The sequence below is a fragment of the Homalodisca vitripennis genome, chromosome 2 (genome assembly GCF_021130785.1).
Source record: "Homalodisca vitripennis isolate AUS2020 chromosome 2, UT_GWSS_2.1, whole genome shotgun sequence".
Lineage (NCBI taxonomy): Eukaryota > Metazoa > Arthropoda > Insecta > Hemiptera > Cicadellidae > Homalodisca > Homalodisca vitripennis.
This window is the reverse complement of record NC_060208.1, coordinates 176,733,318-176,738,746: the sequence shown is the minus strand read 5'-3', so window position 1 is coordinate 176,738,746 and position 5,429 is coordinate 176,733,318.

Here is a 5,429-nt window from a genome sequence, read left to right as displayed (position 1 = left end):
TTTTTTTGATTTTTTTAAATAAACGTGAAAACGTATCAACTTAAGTGACCATTATTAGAAAATGTTTCGTTCATTAAAATACTTATGTAGCTCGAAGGTAGTATAGCTTCTCTCTCCCTAACCATTAAAAAAATTAATAAGATCCTCTGATGAGAGTATATTTTTATTAATAACTAAGAGGGCTTGGTCCCATAGCACTGCGACTATTAACACTCTGGGATTTCCATATTTTACATCTGAGGGCTCAGAATGTTTTTCTAATCAACTCCGGAGATGACTTTTTATTCTTTGTTGCTAAATCTAGACCTCTGACTCATTCAGTCAGATGTTTTCATACAGATCTCTGACCTGGAAAAATTCCCATCAGAAGAATACTTTTTCTTTTGGCAGAGTCAAAGCCAATTTTCTTAAAAGTTTATGACCAGTTTTGACTGCCATAATCTGACATGTTAACAAGAAAGCTTACCTCTCCCTATTATTTACGACTTCTTTTCTGAAACTAAGGGAAATGTCGACTCAAGGTTCTAAACCCATAAAGAGGCACCTGATCCTTTCCTTGCTAGCAAGTTCATTTCCTTGTTTCTTTGGCTTGGCATAATTTTCAGCTCAACCTGATTTTTTTAGTTCTTTCATTATTTAGCTTATTGTAAGCTTCAAATTAAATTCAGTCTTCTTACAGCTGCTTTGCTGTATTCAGATAACATGTCCCATACTTTATCCTTTGAGTATTGAGTAGGTCTCTTGCATTTGTTTCTTATAATGGGTCTATTTCCATCTTAACAATTGTTCATTAGCACGTCTTATTATTACTAGCAACAAATAAGCTATTTGGAAATTTTTTGTGTGAAAATGTTGTTTCTTCTACACATACTTAAGACTATTAGATATTCTTTGTAAATCCCTTCAAAATATAAGGTTTTTGTCAAGTGAATTCAAAATGGAACCTACAAAAGGAATTTATAATTAAAAGGAATCTCCTTACACCTGGAGGAGCCAGGTAGAGAAACCCATTTAGACTCCACTTTGATAGAAGTTTCATCCATTTATTGAAACTGATTTTGGCTCAAATATCTTGGGAATCACCTCATAAGGCACTGAAACATTGTTGTGATTGCAGAATACAAAATCAAGGTAGAAGAACTATTGAATAAAGGACTCTGAAAATTTTGGGCTGTGTTACAAAATCAATATCTGGCCTACTCATATATGGGAATTTGAACAGTCCCAAAATAGTGATAATGTCCCTTTCTTTGACAATTTATTGATTGACTATCCCCATAGATCTTGTTTGAAGAGTACAGTAGAGCGTAGATTATCCTAAACAATTGTTGCAAGGGGGTTTTCGGATAATTGAACGTCACAGTAAAAGTCTAGTTATTTGTTGAGGGTAGGGAAATGGGTGGGACAGCAGAAAGAAACACATTTTTAAACTAGAACATACAATAGCAACACATACAGTAAATACAATTTTGACTCAGTGACTTAGATATCGTAGAAACAGTAAAAAATTTACTTAAAATAAGATAAAATAGGAACAGTACAAAATCAGCCCAAAATTAGATACATGTGATAAAACAGCACAGCGAATAATAGCACACTGGTTAAAACAACGCTGGTTAGAACAGTACTATACGTAACAGTGGATTGTGTTGATTGCGGGCAGTGCTACGCTGCATGCGCTCCTGCTGCCCAGTTCCTTTACTGTATGAACTTTTCTTTGATTTTCAACAATACAACCGATGCGAAGGAACAAGTTTTAGGCATGCACAAAAGCACACAGCGCCATCTAGGCAACAGTAAGAACCTTCATCACCCAGCAGGGATCACTTCTGGCTGGTTTATACCTACCAGTTGAACCCACCACTGGGCACAGCAAAAACCGATGTGCCACTTCAATCTGGGCAACCTTATGGATGTCCAGTAGCGGCACATCACTAACCGCAAATGTTGAGATTCTGGGATTCATGGGCAATTCGATAGGTCTAGCCTACTGTGGAGGATGGCTGTTGGAGTTGGTGGGGTTTGTTCCCTTACCTCAGAGGCTCTTGTTAACCTCAACAAGGGTGTGCCACCCCCTGCCTACTTTGACTGGAGAGGCTGGTTCACAGCTGGCCTCCCTTCTTCCGAGATGACTTTGAGATGTAGTGCCCTAATTCTTTCTCATGGATCTCGATAGGAGGCGGCCCCCACTCCCTAACCTTACCCATCCTAAATATTCTATCACTCCGGAAGCAGCGCAAAGGTCCTTACAGGACTAAGTGCAATTTATAAGCTTCTTGTCCTAAGAGAACAAAAAAAAAAAGAACCTTCATAATCGTAATATAAGACCGAAGTCAGATAGGGCTGACCAATCGTAAAATTTCAGCGGGATTTGGCTTTCAGATAATCGACCTGTACTGTATTTTTGTGCACTTCACCCCTTTCATACATGAATTTAATATTCAATGTCTAACATCTTCAATATGTAACTGGAATATAGTAAGTCATATTTAGAGTCAAGTATAGTAAGAATATCTTGTAAGTCAACATATAAGAGTAAATAAAAGGTTGGGTTCCAGAAGTGAAATCAGGGAGCCACTAATAAGATTTTATGGTGTATTCAATTGGATCTCAAGACGGAGAGTTTAATATCTCTTGGATACTTGAAGTCAGCATGACAGGCTCTGAAATTATCTGCTTATCTATTACATACTTAAAAGTGATATTTCATGAACTGCACGAGTCTTTGCCAGATACCACTAAAATTAGGAAACTAGAGAAAGGGGAAGTGAAATCAAATTTTTTGAAGAGAACATTTTAGTAGTCTGCACCAGTTTAATTAGATTTTCAGTTATAATTTATTAGAAAGGGAAGGCCATACATTGACGCAAAAGGAGTGAGAGCTGCTATGTAACTGTCTGCAAATCGATCAGTACCTCTATGTGTAGAGCCTTTGTAGTGAAACATAAATATACACGGTTACATTTTCAAAGGCTTAATTTTTATATTGAAGAACCCTGCCAGTTTCATAGACATAAAGATAAGAAATGAGATTAAATGACATGCTGGGAAGTTACCCATAGTCTACTTTTCTTTGAAGATAACCCAGTATCTCTCTTTTATACAGAGTTGTAAATACAGGGGAGTTTTAATGGTGTAAATATAGGGGAGTTTTAATGTTGTAAATATAGAGGAGTTTTAATGTTTTTTTGTATTTATTGCACAAAACTTAAAAATTATAATTAATACACGACATTAAAGAGCAACAGCAACTAGTTATACCTACAAGCTTACAAGTTTTCAATGTGAGCTCCATTTGTCACACTGCACACATCAAGTTGATAGCCCAGTTCTCAAGCTTTGATCAATGTGTCTGGAGCAATTGTTGTAACAGATGCTTCAACCCTGTTCCTTAAGTTGGATAGGTCAGCTGGTAGCGGAGGCACATACACATTATCTTTTATGAATTCCCAAAGGTAAACATCACACAGCGTCAGGTAGGGTTAACATAGAGGCCATGCAAAAAAAGCTCTGTCATTACGCCCCTTGTGACCTGTCAGGTACAGTGACGTTGAATTAATCTTGTACTGACTTGTGCCAGTGACGCGGTGCACCATCTTTCTGCTAAATAAAGTTGTGTGGTTTAACGTCTTCCAATTAAGGAAATAGCCATAGTTCTAGAGCATCAAGATAAGAAATAGCAGTTACAGTTCCTTCTCCAAAAAAGAAAGGCCCATAAACTTTCTGCCTAGATATGGCACAACATTCAATATACAATTGTACCATCTCGTGAAGGTTTCCTGAGCGCCATATACACAAATTGTGAGTGTTCACATGTCCACCAGGTGAAATGTAGATTCATCACTGAAAACGACATGATCCAGAAAATATTTATTGTCGTGCAAAGCAACATTTTGTTTGCAAATGCAAAATTGGCATGTAAACCAGCCTGCAAGCCTTAGAGCCTGTAACAACTGCAAACGATAAGGTGTAGTTATAAGCATTCTGTAAAACTATCCAAACAGTTGTCACTGGAATTGGTAATTCACAACCAGCCTTCCGAACTGATTTTTATGGGCTATGCAAGAAACACTCTCTTCAATGACCATTATTCATCCCGTACTCTTCCGTTTACAAAAGCAGTCTGTATCTTCAAACTGACAACACCATTTACGGATGTTATTATGACTTGGAGGATCACAACCATACTTTGTACGGAACACACATTGCAAAGTTACTACAGATTCGTCTTTGCAAACTGCAGAACACAAAAAAACCTTCTGTTCATGAGTCATCAATTTTGCTACTAGCGCTTTCTAATGGGTGGCAGAGCAAACATTGCATCCGCATGCGCACATGTAACAACAAAGCTGTTTGAGTTGCTCTTTCATTTGATATATGATTTATGTCCAACTAGGTTGGCTTACAAAGCAAAGCAAGAACATAAATTATATGTTCCCAATTTAAATGAAAAATTACATTGAATTTTAATTAAGTATAATTTAAAAAAATCATGTGGTGGAAGTATAAAACCTTCAAAAGTTGTATATGATATTTGGGGATTGATGAATAAAAAACCAACAATTTATTTAATTTTTTATATTGTTCATAAGGCAAAATCAGTTCTAACAGTTTACAACCATTTATATTTACTCTCATAGACTTTTTAAGCTTTAGTGATAACATGTTAAACAGCTAGTATTCAATACACCACAGAAAAAAGTAGCTCATGGTTTTAAGTTTTTATGTTGTGCAATTTAAAAAGTTTCAATTTAAAGAAAATGTTTGGATTACATGTTCTAGTGAAATGTAGCACACTTTCCACATGATTTGATAAACAAAATCTGACTCATAAAAGTAATAATTTGATTTTTATGTGTGTTTAACTTATCTACTTTTGTATCGCTGTTACCACTAACATTTTTATATTTATTTCAACATCATTGCATACAGAGGAATAATGTAATCCAAATGTAGAGTACAGCCTACACTTGTGCCTCTACATCTGCATATTTTAGCAATATTAGGAGAGTATATTTAAAAACAACAATGGTAGACAACCTGGAGGGTACTTCCAAGGTCAATTACAGGAGTTAGGACAATCACAAACTCATTGAAAACTAAACTGATAAATCTTGATCATATCCAAAATGTAAGATCTTGTCATTCAGCTTTTCTTTGAACAGTATTGAACCCTGAACTAGTGCGAAACTGCCTAATGATCATATAATTACTGTTGAAACCTCGAAAGGAATCAATTGTTACTTATAAGGGTTACTAAGCACATTTTCAGGATGACGAAAGTAGTAAATGCTGAATGAAAAGAGCTTTTGACAGGACAGGTTATTGTTGAACATGTGTTTGAAAGTGAAGATTTTCTAACCTCATAACCAAATTTATGTAAAATAAGAGTATTAAATAGTGTCAGATGAGTTAAGGGCATTGAAAAC